A 23005-nucleotide genomic window follows, 5' to 3' on the forward strand; every position below is an offset into this window, starting at 1 on the left:
GCACAATACAAAGTGTCTATATTGGAGTGTCATAGGCAAACTTATGACTAGTTAGGATTTATTATTTTAAGATTAAGATTAGTATTTCTGGGTTTATAGTCAGTGGCTGAGTGAGTGTAATTGTGAACCACCAGGTGGTTATCATGTAGTTAGTTGTCGGGGTGTATCAGAAAGATAAGATGTTTTCTAACTGTAGTTTTGAAAGTGATGAATGTGTCTGCAGTTCTAGAGTTTTCAGGTAGGGTGTTCCAGATTTTAGGTCCTTTGAAATACATTGATTTTTTGTAAAGGTTTTGTCGAACACGGGGAATGTCATAGAGATGTTTCTGTCTGGTGTTATGCCTGTGCATCCTGTCACAACTATGAAGAAGTGTTTTAGGTCAAGGTTAATATTGGAATTTAAGGTCCTGTAGATATAGATTATACAGTAGTAAGTGTGGATGTTCTGAACAGTGAGTAAGTTTAGATCTATGAAGAGTGGGGGTGTGTGTTGCCAGGGATGGGATTTAGTGGTTATTGTTACTCCGGCTTATTGTTGGGTTATTATTGGCTTTAGGTGTGTTGCTGCAGTTGAACCCCAAGCACAGATAGCATAGGTGAGGTATGGATATATAAATGAATGGTATAGTGTGAGAAGGGCAGTTTGCGGTACGTAGTATCGTATCTTGGAGAGGATCCCCATCGTTTTGGATGCTTTTTTTGTTATGTGTTGGATATGGGTGCAGAAATTTAGGTTGTTGTCGAGGTATAGGCCAAGGAATTTGTCCTCATTATGTCTGGCAATTAGAGTGTTGTCGATCTTAATGCTAAGTTGCGCAACACCTGCTCTGCTACCAAACATAATATAGTAGGTTTTGTCAGTGTTAAGTGTAAGTTTATTGGCTGTCATCCAAGTCGATATTTTGAGCAGCTCCTCGTTAACAATGGTGTTGAGGGTTGTAAGATTAGGGTGGGAGATGACATAAGTCGTGTCGTCAGCAAAGAGAATGGGTTTCAGGTGTTGGGATATGTTTGGAAGATCATTGATGTAAATGAGGAAGAGCAGGGGTCCAAGGACACTTCCCTGCGGAACTCCAGTAACAAGTGGCCGTATTGATGAGGCTGTGTCTTTAATGGTGACATACTGATACCTATTAGAAAGGTAGGATTTAAAATATGCAAGCGTATGGCCTTTTATACCACATTGGTCAAGTTTGTGGAGTAGGATGCCGTAGTCTACTGTGTCAAACGCTTTTCTTAGGTCAATAAAAATTCCTAGCGGATATTCCTTATTTTCCAATGCTGTGTAAAGCAGATCTAGCATTTTTATGATTGCATCATTAGTGCTTTTATTTTTCCTGAATCCAAATTGGCAGGGGTTGAGTATGTTTCGTGGCGTTATAAATGAATATAGTCTCCTGTGCACGAGTTTCTCGAAGATTTTGGATAGCAATGGTAAGTTTGATATTGGCCTATAGTTGTTTACATCTGTAGGGTCACCACCTTTATATATTGATGTTGGAAACATGTTTGACAATGGAGTTGGTGGGGAGGACTATGTATCTTTTCTCGGCAGTGTCTTCTCTGGGTGTGTTGAAGATGTTTAATGCCTGCCGTCTGCAGTCTCTGATGAAGTGACGAGGATAGTGGAGTTTAGAAAATACTTGTTCAATTATAGTGCATTCTTCCTCAAGGAACTCATTGCTGCAGATTCTGAGTGCGCGCAGGAAGAAGCCTATAATTACACCACGTTTAGTTTTGGTGTCGTGGTGAGAATAGAAGTGGAGACGATCGTTTTGGTTGGTGGGTTTTCGATAGACTCTAAAACGAAGTTCATGGTCAGCTTTGCAGAGAAGAACATTAGGAAAGGAAGAGTGTTGTCGACTTCTTCTTCAAGTGTGAACTGGATTGAGGGCTCGACCTGGTTGAGCTTGTCTTGGAGAGCTTGAGCTGCGAATGATTTCGGCGGTGGGTCTGTTCATGTTGTCCCGGAGTGCTGTGCCTAGTGTTCTGGCTTGGAAAAAAGCTTCCTTTGTAGCATTCTTTAAGTCATCTGCACACTCTTCAAGGTAGGTCCGAGCTGTAGCGGAGAAAGGAGGTCTGATGTTGGCAATTTGAGGAGGAGTAGATCTTGGTAAGACCATTTCTTGGATGCAGTCAGGAAGAAGAGTGTGCAGATGACTTAAACAATGCTACAAAGGAAGCTTTTCTCCAAGCCAGAACACTAGGCACAGCACTCCGGGGCAACATGAACAGACGCACCGCCGAAATCATTCGCAGCAGAGTTACCACAGCGAATGTTCAACAGAAGATCAGACTTACTAGGAAACTACCAACTCTCTGCGATAATAGTCATTGGAAAAGTTTAGGAAGACCTGAAAGTATTCAAAATCTTTCATCTCGTCCACTGTCAACCACAGAAACCGAAGCCCTCATCTTAGGCCTCAAATTCGCAACAGGAATTACGAATATAAACACATATGCAGTATAATGTGATCCTTTATTGACAACGTTTCACCCACACAGTGGGCTTTTTCAAGTCACACACAGATCTGTGTGTGACTTGAAAAAGCCCACTGTGTGGGTGAAACGTTGTCAATAAAGGATCACATTATACTGCATATGTGTTTATATTTCCACTGTGTCGGTATTTAATACCATTTATTTCCAGGAATTACGAAACCAAAACAAGACCTCAATTTCATCGCCAAAAGCTACAGACACAATGACTCCGACTTCCAAAAAGGTTTTCTTCAAGGCATCATCTCAGCAGCCATCTCAACATGCAGCTCCCCAGTCATACCTCGACGTTACATCACTGCATTTAAAGGTTTAGCAGAAGACACGACCATCAGGATCACCACCGCTGATAAAGGAGGTGGTGTTGTTATCATGAACACTGACGATTACAGGAACAAAATGCTCAATCTACTTAATGATCCAGATACCTACAAACCTCTCACAACTAACCAAGTAGACAACCTTACTAAAACTTTTCTTCAAAGGACTCGCCGCATTCTGAGGAGCTCAGAACAAGGGAAGAAACTTCTGCACACCATACCCAGCAACCCCAGACCTGCCAGAATGTACAGCCTGCCTGGTATCCCATTGAGGCCCATATCTTCGGGAATAGGCAGTGCTCCCCACCAACTCTCAGGAATTCTCGCAAAACACCTCTCTAAACTCTTGGGCACTATCAGTCCAGCACATCTCAAACACTCGGGTGATCTTCTCAATCGCATTCGCAACATCAACATCAGGAACAAGAAACTTTCCAGCCTTGACGTAACTTCCCTATTCACCAAAGTACCTACTACAGAAGCCATCGATCTCCTACGCAGAAAAATTGACGATTCACTTGATCTTCCTATTCCAGCTAGCTATTTCATCGACCTTGTTGAACTGTGTCGGCTTTACGTGTTTCTCTTTCGAAAATCACCTCTTTCAACTGACTTTTGGACTACCCATGGGTTTACCACTCAGTGCCATCCTGGCGAACTTATACATGGAACATCTGGACGCAGAGCGTTTCTCCACCATTATTCCTTCGACTGTCACCTGGCTCCGTTATGTTGACGACATTCTCCTCATAACTCCCAGACGCTTCAACGTTCAAGCTCTCCAAGACAAGCTCAACCAGGTCGAGCCCTCAATCCAGTTCACACTTGAGGAAGAAGCCGACAACACTCTTCCTTTCCTTGATGTTCTTCTCTGCAAAGCTGACCATGAACTTCGTTTTAGAGTCTATCGAAAACCCACCAACCAAAACGATCGTCTCCACTTTTATTCTCACCACGACACCAAAATTAAACGTGGTGTAATTATAGGCTTCTTCCTGCGCGCACTCAGAATCTGCAGCAATGAGTTCCTTGAGGAAGAATGCACTATAATTGAACAAGTATTTTCTAAACTCCACTATCCTCGTCACTTCATCAGAGACTGCAGACGGCAGGCATTAAACATCTTCAACACACCCAGAGAAGACACTGCCAAGAAAAGATACATAGTCCTCTCCACCAACTCCATTGCCAAACATGTTTCCAACATCTTTTCCAATACCTCATTCCAAGTATCTACCTCCACAACCACGACCATCAAGGACATCACCAGTAATAGACAGGACAAGCTTGCATCCTCTGCAGGGGTATACATAATCCCTTGTAATGACTGCAGTAATTTATACGTGGGCGAAACATCAAGAGACCTCCAAACACGTATTTCAGAACACCAATATGTAAGCAGGACTGACGACACAAGGAATGCCTGTGTACAACACCGCAATTCACACAACCTTTTAATTAACTACTGAAACTCAAGACTTATCGCCACAGAAGACAACACTCAATACTGAAGAATCCTGGAATCATCGCTTATGTCTATAACCAACAATTTCAACTAGAACAATGGCTTCTATAACATAGCTGAACCACTTGCCAAGAAACTTCTTCATCGCTATCCCACATAAGAACATAGGAATGGAAGAACACTGCAGAAGGTCTGCTCACAACTTATCCAATCTCTCTTCCAAGCTACCCAAGATTTTAGACTCTATAACCCCACTCGGCAGATCATCAGATGCAGCATTCTACACCTGACCTCAACATTCTGAACCTGACTATAAATACTCGCGTACCTTCCACCCCAGGTAGATCTGTTTGTGACTTGAAAAAGCCCACTGTGTGGGCGAAACGTTGTCAATAAAGGATCACATTAAACTCCATATGTGTTTATACTTCCATTGTGTTGGTATTTTATACCATCTATTTCCTGCTTTGAGTCAGACTTGGCTTTCGATGCTAAGTCATTTTCGTATTTTGCAGAGCCTCCCTTCTTATCTGTGCATATTCGTTTTTGGCTCTTCAGCTAATCTCTTTATCTTCCTTAGTCTTCTGTATGTTTTCCACTCTCTAGTGCACTTAATTTTTGCTACCCTTCACTTTTGGGTGAACGAAGGTCTTGTTCTGGTCTTCCCATTATTTCTTTTTCCCTTGGAAACAAACCTCTCCTCTGCCTCCTTGCATTTTGTTGTCATTTAATCCATTTCTTTTACTGATTTTCCTGCCAATTCTCTTTCCCACTGAACATCTTGCAAGAAGTTCCTCATGCCTGTGTAGTCCCCTCTTTAGTTGTCAGGCTTCTCCCATCCTAGTCTTGCTACCCTCTACAGTTGTAGTTCAACTATGTATGCAAAACACAGAACCACATGATCACTAGCTCCAAGGGGCCTTTCATATGTGATACCCTCGATGTTCAAACTACTCAAGGTGAATATAAGGTCCAGTCTTGCTGGATCATCCTCACCTCTTTCTCTGGCAGTGCCTTTAACATGTTGATGCATGAGGTTTTCCAGTACCACATCCATCATCTAGGCTCTCCAAGTTTTGGGATCCCCATGGGGCTCCAGGTTTTCCCAGTCAATCTCCTTGTGACTGAAATGACCCATGACTAGTAACATTGCTCTACCCATGTGAGCTCTTATGGCCACCTCAGCTAATGTCCACCATTGCTCTGTTGCTCTTCATATTCTTCTCTTGGCCTCCGGCAGTTCTGTAGCGGGTTGCACATCACCTTGTGATCCCCAGACTGGATTGTTCCTAAGAAGTCCCTTTTGCCCATTCCATCCATTTCCTCAAACCCCCCTTCCATTTCCTCCCCTCCCCCTTCCCATTTGATCCCTCTATCTTTCCTCAGGATTTGATATCCAGGTGGAAAGATAGCATTTGCTATCCTGGTGAGTTTCGTTTTTGTGAGTGCTATTACGTCTGAGGATGTCTCCTTGATTCTTCCATGCCACTCATCCCATTTATTTGTTATTCCATCTGCATTTGTATACCAAACCATTAACTTCTTTCCTAAAACTGTGGTCTAGGGGGTATGTTGGAGTTGGGGAAGAGCGAGACCTCATGAGGAACTATGTGTAGTTGCTGTGAAGGTGGAATTTGTAATGAGGTGGCTGGAGGTACTGGGTACGGCATGTCTGTTTTTGGTTAGAATGTTTGGTTACATTGGGGTTGTCCTGGTTGCGGGCTTCTGTAGGTGGTTGTAAGGGAGATTGTATTTGATCTTCTTCCTGTCTCTGGCTTCTCCTGTCCATCTTCATCTTTGCCTCTATTTCCTCCTTTCGTCTTTGTATTCTCTCAGTTTCTGCCTTTCTTCTCATGTTCTGTAGCAGTTGAGATACACCCTCTTGTATGCCGACATGTCCTTTAACCATTCTTTCTCATGCAGGACCCTGTTTCAAATAAATAACAAAAAGGCACAATACCGTGACTGGAATGATACACAAATAACCCGCACATAAAAGGGAGAAGCTTATGACGACGTTTCGGTCCGACTTTGACCATTGACAATGGTCCAAGTAGGACCGAAACTTCGTCGTAAGCTTCTCTCTTTTATGTGCGGGTTATTTGTGTACCCTGTTTCAAGCTGATTCTGCCCTGAAATCACTTTGACTGGCCGGTTTCTTCCTGTTGCAAACCCTCCTATTTTCAGAAAATTTGCCAGCTGGGCCATGTCGTCTTCTCCTATTGCTTTCATGATGCTTTCACTCTTTTTTTTTATCCTCTTGTCTTCTTGCTTCATAAGTTCCCCTTCAACTTCCTGAAGTCCATAAACAAAGACTGATCTCTCCCTTTCATTCTCCCACTGCACATCCCTATGTATCCCCTGATTTGATTTAATTACCTCCATTGCAGCTTTCCTCATTCTCTTCTCATATAGCTTAGCTCTTTAATTTTCTACAGTCCCCTCTATTGTTCCTGATGTGATCCTCTTTTTTTCGGGCTCCATGGTCTGATAGGGCCTTTGCATACAGTTTCACTCCCTCATTCTCTACAGTACCCTCATTTGTGACTGAGATAGCAGTTTCTGATGTCATGCCAACATTGCTCTTTAGTTCTTTAGGCTGTTTCAGATTTTTCAGTTCCTCTTCTAATCTCTGTATCGTGGCCTCTGCTGTTGTGACTTGCATCTCCCACTTCCTGCTCTCTGGTGCTATTCTTTCCTTCATTTATATGCTAAGCTCTTCTAGCTTCCTTCCCCACTCATGTTCCCTTTTCATGAGCTCTGCTACCCAAACTTCCTTCCCAGACTCATCCTCCAGTCCTCTGGTTTTCCATCCTGGTCTCTGGCAACCCATTTTTTTTCGGTTGTCACAGAATGAAAAACTTACGTATTTCTGTTTGGTCTGTGTGTATGTGTGTGTGTGTGGAGGAGGGGGGCAGAGGGAGGGAGAGGAGAAAACTGGAGACAGTGGAAAAATGGGAAAGAGGTGGGGAGGGGAAAGGAGGAGGGAATATGGGGAGAGGAGGAGGGAGAAGCAAAGGGGAAGAGAGCATGTGAGAGGGAGAGGGGGAAAGAGGGAAAGGAGTGGGGAGAAGGGGGAGGGTGAGAGAGAGGGGGGGGATGAGAGGAGGGAGTGGGAGAGAGGTAGGGAAAGGGTGCCGGGGAGAGACTGTGTGGGTCTGTACGTGTGTGGGAATGTGTGTGTGGTCTGTGTGGGTGGGAACGTGTGTGTTTGTGTGGAACTATATGAGTGTGGGTTTATTAAGTGTGTGAAAAGTAATGGGTGGGATTTTGCGATATGGTGTACGAATGTGAATATGGAGTTGGCGTGTGACACGTGGTGTTCCGTGCTCCTCTGACCTAACCTGGCCCACATCCACCTACTTTATTATATCTTTTATGCTTTTATTTCTTCCTACTCTAATAGACACCTGTCTGCTCGCCCTATTCTGCTATAAATTACTAATTGCTATTTGTTATTGAGTACTTGATAGCCTATTGAAAAGCAGGGGTGTCACTAGCACGTTAAGAGACCATACAATAAGTGTCAGGGGCCCGAGACTGTTCAACTGCCTCCCAGCACACATAAGGGGGATTACCAACAGACCCCTGGCAGTCTTCAAGCTGGCACTGGACAAGCACCTAAAGTCAGTTCCGGATCAGCCGGGCTGTGGCTCGTACGTTGGTTTGCGTGCAGCCAGCAGCAACAGCCTGGTTGATCAGGCTCTGATCCACCAGGAGGCCTGGTCACAGACCGGGCCGCGGGGGCGTTGACCCCCGGAACTCTCTCCAGGTAAACTCCAGGTAGTACCAGGAGAGTTGGACCGTTCACAAACAGCTTGGTTGTTAATTGGAACTCGCACCCGACTCCCCGAAAACCATGCTTAGGTGAGATACTTGCGATTCAGCCTATAACATCCTGCAGCAACCTGTAGATTGTCCAACTCTTTGTGATGTCCTGGCGTATATCCACGTCCGTTACTTGTCGATATATAATATAACCCTTTCATTGGACTTCTTTCACTGGTCAGACATTTATTTCACTTTATTATCTTTCCAGGGTGACACATGTGGCAACGTCGCCTGCACCACACTAGGCCTACCCTCTCTGACTTGAGCCACCAAATATCAATTTCAAGTTCACTTATAAAATTATGGCTCTCCTCATGCTTATATAGCTCAGAGCAACTTGTAAATCACTTCAGGGATTGTTCACTACCCTGACACACTTAATGACGCCTGCAGTAACCTTGGGTACACACGAAACATTTAAATCCACAGAGCACTGAAGTTGGGACTCACCCACGCGTGGTCCCTCGTGCGTGTGTACTCATCTAGTTTTGGTTGCAGGGATCGAGTCATAGCTCCTGGCCCTGCCTCTCTCTGCTCCACGAGCTTTATCAAACCTCGCCTTAAAACTATGTATGGTTCCCGCCTCCACTACGTCACTTTCTAGGCTATTTCACTTCCTGTCAGCTCTGTGACTGAAGAAATACTTCCTAACATCCCTTTGACTCAGCTGAGTCTTCAACTTCCAATTGTGACCCCTTGTTTCTGTGTCTCCTCTCTGGAACATCCTATCTTTGTTCACCTTGTCTATTCACATTATTTTATATGTCGTTATCATGTCTTCCCTGACCTTCCTGTCCTCCAGTGTCGACAGGCCAATTTCCCTTAACCTTTGTTCGTAGGACATTCCCCTTAGCTCTCGGACTAGTCTTGTTACAAACCTTTGTGCGTGTGTTTGTGTGTATTTATATATATTAATATATACATATATATATATATATATATATATATATATATATATATATATATATATATATATATATATATATATGTATATATATATATATATATATATATATATATATATATATATATATATATATATATATATATATATGTATATATATATATATATATATATATATATATATATATATATATATATATATATATATATATATATATATATATATTTATTTATTTATTTATTTATAAAGTATAGGGAATTACCACCTCTATGGCTGGAATGGGCACCCTCATCCTCAGATTAGACAATAAACGTACCTCAGGGAAAACTCAAGGTTCTCCCCGGAGCTGTTTGAATATTTTCTTCTCCTACCACCCCCTCTATTTTATATTCTATGTGAACATTTATTAATAAACAGAATACATTTACAAAAAAAAACATAAACATGAATACAATGGCACAATGTATCAAAGATCATGAATTTCCTCCAGCTCCTCCGAGGCTGGACGCGAGCCAAGTATGCAGCAAGCATTTCCCCTCTGGATGGCTATGCTGAGGCGCTGGAACATGAAAGTGGCTGCCCTTGGGTCCCTGATGGTGTCGATGAGTCTGGAACCCAGTTCTTTAAGGAAACGTGTGGCATTTTTTCCCCATGATCCCAAGGTCTCTGATCCCACTGGGACAAATTGATACTGTTGGCTTATGTCCCTGTACTTGCTGATCTTGTACTCCTCCCTGTGGTCAGTAGCTCCTCCCTGTCTCCCCACACTGTGATGGATGTAGGTGTCAGCCAGTGTGGACACACAGGTATAGTCCCATGTTAAGAGCTTACCATTCTTCCAAGGATAGATGGTGATCCCGTCGGGGTGGTTTGCTGGGTTGTGGGTATTGTTGGCTGCTAATGATCGGGGCTCCCTCTCGGCTGGGCATCCAGCTGTAGCAAGGGTTCTCTTTATGATGTCGTTGACCTCATTGTGTCTTGCATGCCAGCCCTTGGTTTTGGAACAGTTAAGACCATGTAGACCATATTGGTCTGCTTGCACTTCGCCGCATATACACGTATATTGTGTGTGAATTGGGGCAGCAAGGCGCAGAGCCACTGCAATACGGAGGGTCTTAGGGTCGAGTCACGTTCCAATTGCCGATATGGGAACTGTTTGGAGGAAGTCCCCGGTGTGATGTGCGCTCACACCCTGGAGACGGGCAGTCTCCCTATCTGATGTTGCAGCCCTGAGCATGTTGGCAAGCACCTTTTCAGCGATTGGGCCATCCAAGCTTGACTGTGAACCAGTGCTGCACTAGGGTTTGGTGCTGGAGCAGCAAGAGTCTCCCATTTAGTGATGGCACTGACATAGCTAGGGTCTTCTATTGCTGCTGAGTCACTGAGGGTATCAGGAAGAATTTGTCTTATCAACTCGTTTGATGCTATGGAAGAGGACAGGAAAGCTGGTAGAGCAATCTGGGAGGATCTGCTTACTCCTAGCCCCTCAAGCCTGACCGGAAGTGAGGCTTGCAACCACTGTCCATCTTCAAGGGAAAGATTCAATACACTCTCTAGCATGGTCTTCAGGAGAGAGTCAGATTCCTTGAGTTTTGGACTGCTGAAGGCTGGGGAGCATCTCAAAAAGTAGGTAAGTTTTGGGATTGACAGGCACAGTGGCTCATGTTTATTTAGGTTGTTAAGTAACCGTTAGCAGCCTAAATAAACATAATCCACCCTCGCAAACCCCCATATATATATATATATATATATATATATATATATATATATATATATATATATATATATATATATATATATATATATATATATATATATATGGGGGTTTGCGAGGGTGGATTATGTTTATTTAGGTTAGGTTAGTTAGCAGCCTAAATAAACAGTAGTCACTTTGTATGTACACAATGTCTTCGTGTGCGTTAAATTACTGTGTCAGTTGCAGAAACATCTGTGTCCTGCGTTTTGATTGTGGTAGGTTATTAATTTATTACTGGCTCCTTCCCTTATTTACTAGCTATGCTATTGTATATATGTCATTGTGTCCGTGTCATTGTGTCTGTGTCATTGTGTCTGTGTCATTGTCTCTGTCATTGTGTCTGTTTCATTGTGTCTGTGTCATTGTCTCTGTGTCATTGTGGCTGTGTCATTGTGTCTGTGTCATTGTCTCTGTGTCATTGTGTCTGTGTCATTGTGTCTGTATCATTGTGTCTGTGTCATTGTGTCTGTGTCATTGTGTATGTATCATTGTGTCTGTGTCATTGTGTCTGTGTGTCATTAGGTGCATCAATTTGTCTGTGTGTCATTGCATCTCTGTATCATTATGTCTGTGTTATTGTGTCTGTGTCATTGTACTCACCTATTTGTACTCACCTATTCGTGGTTGTAGGGGTCGAGGCTTAGCTCCTGGCCCCGCCTCTTCACTGGTTGCTACTTGGTCCTCTCTCTCCCTGCTCCATGAGCTTTATCAAACCTCGTCTTAATATTACTACGATTACTTATTTTATCATTAATAAAGTTGAGAAGTATTTTCCTGGTCAGTTTATGGCCCTTAAATGTTCTCATTGTTAAACATTAGTTACTGGTCATGCAGTAGTGATGTAACTGGAGGTTACCCCCTATCCCCCCGCCCTTGGATTTCATGGGGGTGACACCAAAGATGCTGCCCCAGGTGACACCAACTCTAGCGACGGCACTGGCTGGAACTCCAAGCCCCTCGCACACAATACCTCCTTTACCCCCTCCCTCCAACCTTTTCTAGGCTGACCTCTACCCCACCTTCCCTCCACTACAGATTAATATACTCTCGAAGTCATTCTATTTCCTACCACCCTCTCTACATGTCCGAACCACCTCAACAAACCCTCCTCAGCCCTCAGGATAATAGTTTTGGTAAGCCCACACCTCCTACTAATTTCCAAACTGCGAATTCTCTGCATTATATTCACACCACACATTGCTCTCACACGTAACATCTCCACTGCCTCCAGCCTTCCCCTTGTTGCAACATTCGCCACCCATATTTCACACCCATATAAGCGCATTGGTATAGCTATGCTCTCATACATTCCCTCTTTGCTTCCATGGGCAAAGTTCTTTGTCTCCACAGACTCCTGAGTGCACCACTCACCGTTCTCCCCTCATCAACTCTATGTTTCACCTCATCTTTCATAGACCCATCCGCTGACACGTCCACTCCCAAATATCTGAATACATTCACCTCCTCCATACTCTCTCCCTCCAATCTGATATCCAATGTTTCGTCACCTTTTTTTTTGTTATCCTCATCACCTTACTCTTTCGTATATTCACTTTTAATTTTCTTCTTTTACATACCCTACGAAACTCATCCACCAACGTCTGCAACTTCTCTTCAGAATCTCCCAAAAGCACAGAGTCATCAGCAAAAAGCAACTGTGACAACTCCCACTTTGTGTTAGATTTTTTATTTTTTAACCCCACACCTTTTACCAACACATGATCATTCACTTCTCTTACAACCCCATCTACAAACATATTGGACAACCATTGTGACCTGACCATCCGGGCTGTGGCTCGTACGTTGGATTGCGTGCAGCCAGCAGTAACAGCCTGGTTGATCAGGCCCTGATCCACCATGAGGCCTGGTCACCGACCTGGCCGCGGGGGCGTTGACCCCCGAAACTGCCTCCAGGTAAACTCCAGGTAAACAACACACAACCTTGTCTAAGGCCCACTTTTACTGGGAAATAATCTCCCTCTCTCCTACATACTCTAATCTGAGCCTCACTATCCTCGTAAAAACTCTTCACTGCTTTCAGTAACCTTCCTCCTATTCCATTCAGCTGCAACATTTGCCACATTGCTCCCCTGTCCACCCTGTCATACGCCTTTTCCAAAACCATAAAAGCCCCAAAACCTTTTTACCCTTATCTAAATATATATATATATATATATATATATATATATATATATATATATATATATATATATATATATATATATATATATATATATATATATGCATGCAAAATAACCACTGTGAAAGAAGAGTGAGATACCACACGACTCTTCAGAATGTTCTCGATAAGCTTTCCTAATCATATATCTTTTGTTTCTCAGTTTTCTTCTGCACTGATCAAGTCCCACAAGTTAAAAATTCGACTTAATTTTTTAAAAAATTGTTTAAATGAACAAGATGTGCCCAAGTCTCTTTTACCCAATAGACTCCTTGACATGAGAGATCGTCCTTTTGATGATTTTATGAGAATTATTCTTCAGAAACATATTGAAATTAGTAAAATACAGGAGAAGGAAGCATTCAACTAGGCAAATGCCTAGTTTGCCTATGCGGTAATCCGACCCTGGGGCTCTGGTGGCCTGGTGGTTAACGCTCTCGCTTCACACGGTGAGGGCCTGGGTTCGATTCCCAGCCAGAGTAGAAACATTGGACGTGTTTCTTTCCACCTGTTGTCTATGTTCCCCATCAGTAAAATGGGTACCTGGGTGTTAGTCGACTGGTGTGGGTCGCATCCTGGGACACTGACCTAAGGAGGCCTGGTCACAGACCGGGCCGCGGGGGCGTTGACCCCCGGAACTCTCTCCAGATAAACTCTCTCCAGATAAACAGTATGTTGGATGATTGCTATAATAAACTCAGAAGAATTTGTAATGAACTCAAGAGCAAACTACAAAGAAAATTAGACATTTTAATTGAAAATAGTGATTGGACAAAGCATGCTAATAATAATTTTGTAATTAATTTATCAGATGAAATATTAGACAAAAATACAACTGCTGCTCTAGGTTTTGGTCTAAGTTTTGCAACTTCAAAAAAAAAATTAATAATGTTGAAATTGCAAAAGCCTTTCGTAACTTTGAAAATTTTTTCAGATTTATCCACTGATGAAATTAATATTAGTAAAGGAATGGTATATAGCTCTATGTTAAAACCAAACATTCCCAATTGCCCTCAAAGATTCTTTAAGTCTTATGATACACTTAATAATAATAAAAAATTGCACCTTACTAAAGTAAACAAAATAAATGCAATAGTAATTATGAAAGAAAATGATTAACAAGAAAAAATGAATAATCTCTTAGATGATACTGAAACCTATTCTAAACTTAGAAAGAATCCCTCAGAAACCGTTAACAGCAATTTCAATAAAACAATAAAATTTCTACTGAAAGGTAAAGATAATTAATTAAACAATTTACTTCCACTAATCCATCTTTACCTTACATGTATGGACTAATAAAAACACACAAACCAGGGAATCCAGTCAGACCAATTATTAGCTCCATAGGGTCAGTTTCATATAAATTATCCAAATGGCTTGTTGACATTTTGAGCCCTATTGTTGGTAAAATTTCTAACTTCAGTGTTAAAAACAACATAGATTTAGTTGATAAATTAAGCTCCTTGACTGACTTAAATAATTTTAACATGGTTAGTTTTGATGTTACTTCCCTGTTTACGAAAGTTCCTATTGATGATTTATTAAGTTTCTTATCTGAAGAACTCGTTAATTATGATTTACCATTGCCAGTTCCTACTATCATTAAACTTATTAAACTTTGCAGTGTTGATGCAAAATTGTATTTAATGATAAGTTTTACACTCAGAATTTTGGTATGGCAATGGGAAATCCTCTTTCACCTGTTCTTAATAGCATATACATGGATTTTTTTGAAACAAGGCTGTTTAACAATATCCTCCCTAATAGAGATAAGTGGTTTAGATATGTTGAAGATATTTTGTGTCTTATGCCCAAGAATGTAGATATACACCATTTCCTTGTTAAATTAAATGGCTTAGCCCATTCTATAAACTTTACTGTTGAGTTTGAAGAAAATAACTCATTGCCTTTTCTAGATGTTTTAATTATTAAGGGTAATAATGAATTCAAATATAAAATTTACAGAAAACCTACAAATAACTGTTCCTATGTCCACTATTATTCCTCGCATCACGATAGAGTCAAACTGTCTGTTTTCTCATCAATGTTTTTGAGAGCTTTACGAATTTGTAGTCCTGAGTTCATAGATGAGGAAATATCCAAAATTTATGAAATAGCTAATGATCTGAAATACCCAGGAAACGTAACTGATAAATCTTTTAAAGTTGCTAGAAATACTTTTTACAATCCAAAAAGGGACAACCAGCCTTATTCAACTAAAAATATGTTGGTTCTCCCTTACCATGAAAACTTGGTTGATATGCCTTCTCTTCTTAAGACTTTTAATATCAAAGTTGTATTTAAAAATCTTGATACAGTAAAAAAACTTTTGGTAAAGAATTCCCCCCAAAATGCTGACGGATGTGTCTATAAAATTCCTTGTAAAATTTTCGATAAAGTTTATTACGGTCAAACTGGTAAAAATCTCGAACTAAGATTAAAACAACATAAATATATCATTAGAACTGGACAAGATTCCAATGCTCTATTTATTCATGTGAGAGATTTTAACCATCCAATTGATTTTCAAAAAGATGAGTAAGTAGTATCAAGCAAGTCCATGGTCGACAGGAATGTAATTGAATCTTGTTTCATAAAAAGTAGTTTTGACAATAATATGAATATTTCCTTTGGTTTATATAAATTGGATTAATTTATAATTAATAAAATTTGGGAAGAATTTAATGATACATTAAGCAAGTAATAAATCTTAATTCTTGGGTAGAGTATTTGGTGTGTTTCACAGAGTTGGGTGTCGTCACGCGTGTGTGAGGTGTTGCTTTGTTGTGGGATGTGATGGTGAGGTGTGGTCTTGACTCTTTATATGCCTTCCTTTGATGTATTGTTCTTACAGTTCCTTGATAATGTGAGAAGTCACGAAAGCGCTTGGAATTTCACTATTCTTTCACTGTGGTTGTCTTGCATATTCTGATATCACCTGTTTGCTGTGATCTTATTTCATAAATATATATATATATATATATATATATATATATATATATATATATATATATATATATATATATATATATAAACTTAACAATTCGTAAACAGGCGAAATTATTGACAAATATTGTCTCTACATCCACAGCAGGACTCGAACCTGCAAACTCTGTATCAGAGTCCACAGTACTTTACCACGGTGCTAAACCCCAGATAAGTATGGGCGTCCAGCCGGAGGCAGTGTTTCCCCATACCCTCGTTTGAAGTTATTTCCTCGAATCCTGCCACATGCAGTGGGTTTAGCTCTGTGGTAAAGTACTATGGACTCTAATACAGAGTTTGCAGGTTCGAGTCCTGCTGTGGACGTAGAGACAATGTTTGTATAAATATACGATATATATATATATATATATATATATATATATATATATATATATATATATATATATATATATATATATATATATATATATATATATATATATATATATAGAGAGAGAGAGAGAGAGAGAGAGAGAGAGAGAGAGAGAGAGAGAGAGAGAGAGAGAGAGAGAACCCGTAAAAGATTTCATGATCACTCACTCCATCACAGTCTTGCCAGAGGTGTGCCAATACTGTAATTCAAAATCTGCAGCACATCTCCACCCTTATTTCAGAGTACAGGTACTGTACTTTCTACCTCCAGGACTCAAGTCCGGCTTCTCTGAAGTCCATCATAAATGGTTCTCCAACAGTACATCAAGTCTTAAAACCTATTTACCTTCATTCCTGTCTAATACGGTCACACACAAAGCTTCCTTTACTTCCTTCACAGCTTCCTTGGAAGACCTCTACCCACCCTTCCCTCCACTACACATTCGCTTTCCAAGACATCCTATTTTGTTTCGACCTTTCTAAATGTCCGAGCCACTGAGGCCACAAATGCAAGTTTTTACAGACGAATCTCCAGCTAGCGTGGCCGTGACGAACTCTAGCTCAAGTCCTCTCAAAGCCCTCAACATGACTAACGAAATCGTAATGACACGACTGCAAACAAACCGTACCACGGGTGGGGGTTAGAACCCGAGATCAGAGAGTCGCAAAACTCCAGTTCAACCCGTTAGCCACTGGGCCAGCTGGCTACAATAAGATTCATCCAACTATGTAAAAATTTGCATTTGTGGTCACAGTGGTGCCTATGCTAACCTTCCTATGGTGTAGAAATATACCTAGTTGGATGAATCTTATTGTAGCCAGCTGGTCCAGTGGTTAACGCGACGGTCTGGAGTTTTGTGACTCTCTGATCGCGGGTTCTATTCCCACCCGTGGTATGGTTTGCTTGCAATCGTGTCATTACGATTTCGTGAGTCATGTTATCGGTACATCTGGTTGAACGGAGGACAGGTGCAGTGTATGCATGTTGCACCAAGTAGGTTCACCAGATGACTGTCTTGGATAACTATTATCAGCTTGGCTAAAACTTTGAAGACGTTAAAACTCCCGGTGTTCTGCACAACTGTATTGCCAAGGCCGATAACTGTTCCATGACATTTATTCAATGATATCCTCTTATAAAATTAATCTAACCTCACTCCATTCATTAAATGGCCATAACAGTTCCCAAATATAACACAAGCATTGTTGACACTGTCAGTAGGACAGGCGTATTTGTATTGATTCACAGGAATGCCTAATTCCCTGGTTGCGACTCCCATATAAACATTATGGCAATCCCAGTGTGGTATTGCATTTAACTCAGCCTCAGCATCCAAAAGATTCTTCATCACTTTGCTGTTTGGCGAGCTTAGAATGTGATTGGGAATTTGTCAACCTTAGAGGTGTTGATGTGTTGGATTCCTTGTCAAGAGCCGCTGATGAGGTGGGAGGGGAAGCGCATCGTAGTGATGTTATAGTGGATGAAGTTACACTTCTCAAGGTACTCAGAGCAGCAGATGACCTCTCCTAGGTTCATTTTGTTAACGTGGTTAGGGTGGAAGTGGCTCTCATCATCTTTGTCAGTAGGCTTCAGATGCACTCTGAATGACACTTGTAACCGCATTTACATAAACAAACCTCGAGGAAGAAAAGGCTGCCATCAGACAACTTCTAGTATTAACTTAAAGGCTGGATTCCAGCTTCTGCTGGAGATCTGCGATGTTGAATCTCCTGGGCAGTAGGAAGATATCATCCATGCATCGTACTCGGGTCAGTGTCTGGGATAAAGGTGGCAATTTTTTTCCGTTTTAAGGTTTTCAATATACAGGTTGGCCACATTATCTACACATAGAGCTTCCATAGGAAAAACAGTGGAAATTAATACATAATTCAATCAGATTTACGAAATCCCTAGCCGGGATTAAGAAGTCAAGGTAATTACTGACCTTTCCCCAAAGAAATTCAGTTGCTAAATTGTATCTAAACCAGCCAATTTCTCTGTTAAAATTAAAATGTCAATTTGTTTAGCGTAGTGGATCAGATACCCTAAATGGCTTAAGTGAGCATTACTGATAGTACACATAAATTTGGATATATATTAGGTCAGCATTCCAAAAAACGTATGGAGAATTTCCAATTCCACACCTAATGGGCGTGAGTGAGGTATTCAGTTTATGGGGGGTGGAGCCCATCCATCCTCTCAAGTGTGAGGTTCCTGGAGATGAGACAATGAAGCTTCTTCAACCCTGTTTAAGAATCTGTTTTGATTGTAATAAAAATTCTTTATATTCATTAAACTTGCCACAAAATAGAAATTCATAAGCTGAATCTTCCTTTATTCATCTCTGTACTGGAAAGGTGCAAAATGGCAAGTTGATAAATAAGACAAATGTGCAACAGTTAGGTATCTTTATTCCAATACTTTATTGCTTAACCACTCGAGTGAGAGGGACCTACCCTACTATACTGCCTCTCAGTGATTACATTAGCACTTCTACTAGTGGTTCCTGTCTTGATTAGAGGTATTCTACTGTGATTAACTACCAAGTAGTCATATCAAACAACCCGTTAATTAAATCTAATCAAGCACCTGTTATTCCACACTCAGAACACGCAGGATTTATCTCTACAGACAGGTAAGTTATTTACCGGGATAGTGTTGGCATCTCAATGCTTCTAGTTGGCTATCTGCCATATAAAGTCCCACCAGTAATGTTAGCTAACATTACTGGTACCTATTAATGTGCATTTTCAGTACTTAGTAATGAGAACCTACCTGGGATAACTGCTTACACCTCCTAGAATTCCCTGAGAAATACCGAATATGAGCCATGAGAATATACCCAGGTTATTGAGGTTAAGCAAGATACGTCTCTCTCCTCCCTGGAAATTTGTGTGACTGGTGTCCACAAGCCGTGGACCCTGCGACTAGTGTCTGGCCTTATAAGTGTCAATTCTAGATGCCCATAGTTATAACTTAAACATACTAAGCTGCTTAGCTTACATTCCTAGATTAAATTAAGTATGGAATTATACAGTAGACTGGGAAATAAGATAATTAAGTCTTGTAACTAAATTAGTGTTACAATTAAGACTTTGGGGGTGAAGACTTGGCAACATGGTAACACCCCACCAGCCCACTCTCCCTTTACACCCCAGGAAAAACTCACTTGATTTTCACAGTACGGAAGGGGGGAGGGGGAGAAAAGCCTTGTCTGACCGAGTCACACAAGGTCAGTGTCTACGATTCCCCGTATAAGCTGTCTAACTACGTACCTCTGAGGATGTCTTGAGGGGTCACGATTTCCGATTGGAGGACAGCGGAATTCAAGAGGTACTAATCTATCTATGGTATGAATTGCCCCTTTGCCCAGGGCACCAATTGTTCTGACAGTACCACACCCGTCGGGAAGCATGGCCACTATCCTTCCTAGTGGCCATCTGGACCTCGAGTCGTCATCAATCACAAGATGTCACCATGTTGTATTGATGTATTATTAGCGGCCTGAGTGCCATAGCAGCGTTCCCGAAGTGATGTAAGATAATCCTCACACAAGACCTTCTCCCAGTGTTCAATAACTGATTTAAGGTGCTTGAACGTGTGTCTGAAATGGTTGGTTTCAAGAGAGCTAGAATTTTCTAATATATTATTGTCACACATAGGAGGTACTGGACCGTTCACACAGGTAAGGTTCGTCAGGAAACAGGACAAGTGTATCCTGATGCGGGTCTTAGTCATATGATAACCCACAGCTGCAGCTTTTGTTCATCTGACCGAGGCCTTCCACTTGCTTACCTGTCCACCCAATTAAAAATTATGGTTAAGGCTCTAGTTATGTCTACATATCAAATGGGATGAACTAAATACATGTACTTCTAAGTTGTCTAGAGCATAGATGATATACCTCAGAGGTCAGTTGTTAACTCTGTTCTCAACTTCAGTCACTACTGTACAACTCAGTGTGCCCCCCTACACTACCCCAGTCCTCCAATTAACTACCTACTCATGTTTTCCGAACTGCATTAGATTGCTAAATCTACTGGTGAGAGAAACGTATCCCAATAAAAGTCTACTAACTTTAAATATGTGTCTAATTATACATTTGTTCGTATAAGTTGTGCGATATACGCACGTGCTGGGTAAGTTTTTGTGAGAACGTTTAACTCCATGAAGAAATTGAACAAGCTGAGTACACTGTGATTTGTAAAAAGATGTTACAATAAAAATTTGCTCTGCACACAGGTCGAGGCTGAAACACAAACTCTCATAACATTACTAAATTAGCGCTATCGATAACATAGTCTTGAGTTTTGTATTCACAGTAGAGTTAACAATGGAGAGTGAAGCAGTACGAGAAGGACGGCAAAAGCCAAACTTCCAGAAAGGGGAATACACAGGTATGAGGAAATTCCTACTAAAGGTACAGTGGTAAGCAAGCTAGAGGGAAAGAAAGTAAACGAAATGATGGAAAAGGTGACCACAAAGTCCAAGGAAGAGGTGAAGTTCATACCAAGGGGCAACAGAAACAACGGGAAGACCTGAGTCCATGGTTTACCAGGTGTGTACAGGCCAATGCCAAGTGCACTAAAGTATGGAAAAAGTGTAGAAGGCAAAGGGCCCAGGAAAACAGGGATAAAGAGTGAAGCCCAGCATCAATGCGAGAATGACATAGCATCAAAAGCCAAATCTGACCAAAAGTTGTTATACAACCACAACAGGAGGTCTCACAAAGGACCAGGAGGAGAGCTCACAGGGAACGACCGGGAAGTATGTGAAGAGCTCAGCTCGGGATTCAGGGAAGTATTCGCAGTGGAGGTGGACAGAGAGGCTTCCAGCAAACCGAGGTGGTAGAGTGCACCAGCAAGTGCTAGACACACTGCACATAACATAGGAGGAAGTGAAGAAACTGCTACAGGAACTAGATATCTTGAAGGAAGTGGACCCAGATAATATCTCTCCTTGGGTCTTTAAAGAGGGAGCATATGCACTGTGTGTGCCACAAACAGCAATCTTCAATAAATATATGGAAACTGAGCAACTGTGTGAGGAGTGGAATACAGCAAATATAGTCCCGATTTTTAAGAAAAGAGACAGAGTGCACTAAATTACAGACCATTGTTGCTGACAAGTATGTATAGTTATGTTTGAGTACATATGCAAACCTATCAACTTAACCATGTATAGTTATGGAGAAGATTATCAGGAAATGAGTGGTGGAGCACCTAGAAAGGAATGGACCCTCAAGGCTTCAGGGAAGGGAAATCCTGCATCACAAACCCTAATGGAGTTTTATGACAAGGTAGCAGAAGTAAGACAGGAGAGAGAGTGATGGGTAAACTACATTTTCTTGGACTGTAAGGATTTCGACACAGTACCACACATAAAATGCTGAGAGGAATTGACAAGGAGGATAGGAACACAATGTTTCAGAGATGTAACACAAGCGGTTACAACTGGAAATTGAAAAATCAGATGAGTCACAGGGATGTTAGGAATTACTTATTCAATCAGGAAGTGGAACAGTCTGGAGAGTGATTTAGTGGAGACAGGATACATACATAGCTTGAAAAAGAGTTGGTACACAGACATATTGACACAGATACAGTGACACATAAACACAATAACACAGACAAAATGACACACAGATACAATGAGACAGACAAAATCACACACTGAAGCAATGGCACCCAGGCACTGACGCAGACACAGTGACATAGACTAAATGACACACGAACACAATGAGACAGACACAATGACACACAGACATAGTGAACATAACATAAGAAAGAAAGAACACTGCAGCAGGCCTGCTGGCCCATGCGAGGCAGGTCCAAGACTACTACCGGCTTAAGCCAACGCCCCAACCTAGTCAGGTTAGGTTGCATTCACTTACGGAAGGAGCATGGCATCTGACCTAGTAGCACCAGCTAGTCAGGTCCAACTCTCACACCCACCCACACCCACTCATGTATTTATCTAATCTATTTTTAAAACTACACAACGTTTTAGCCTCTATAACTGTACTCGGGAGTTTGTTCCACTCATCCACAACTCTATTACCAAACCAGTGCTTTCCTATATCCTTCCTGAATCTGAATTTTTCCCACTTAAAATCACTGCTGCGAGTCCTGTCTTGGCTAAATATTTTTAGCACGCAATTTACATTCCTTTATTTATTCCTGTTTCCATTTATACACCTCAATCATATCCCCCCTAATTCTACGCCTTTTTAGAGAGTGCAGAATCAGGGCCTCAGTCTATCCTCATAGGGAAGATTTCTGATACATGGGATCAACTTTGTCATCCTCCGTACTTTTTCCAGTGCATTTATATCCATTCTGTAATACGGTGACCAGAACTGTGTAGCATAATCTAAATGAGGCCTAACCAAGGATGTAAAGAGTTGAAGAACAACCTGAGGACTTCTATTATTTATACTTCTAGATATGAAGCCAAGGATTCTGTTAGCTTTATTGCGAACACTAATGCACTGTTGTCTTGGTTTCAGATTACTGCTAACCAGAACTCCTAAATCCTTTTTGCAATCAGAAATATTAAGATCTACATTATTTAGTTTATATGTGGTATGGTTATTTTCCTGTACAATGTTTAGAACTTTGCATTTGTCTATATTAAACTGCATCTGCCACTTCTCTGACCATTGCATCAGTCTATTCAAATCTTCCTGG

The sequence above is a fragment of the Cherax quadricarinatus genome, chromosome 35 (assembly GCF_038502225.1).
Source record: "Cherax quadricarinatus isolate ZL_2023a chromosome 35, ASM3850222v1, whole genome shotgun sequence".
Taxonomy (NCBI): Eukaryota; Metazoa; Arthropoda; class Malacostraca; order Decapoda; family Parastacidae; genus Cherax; species Cherax quadricarinatus.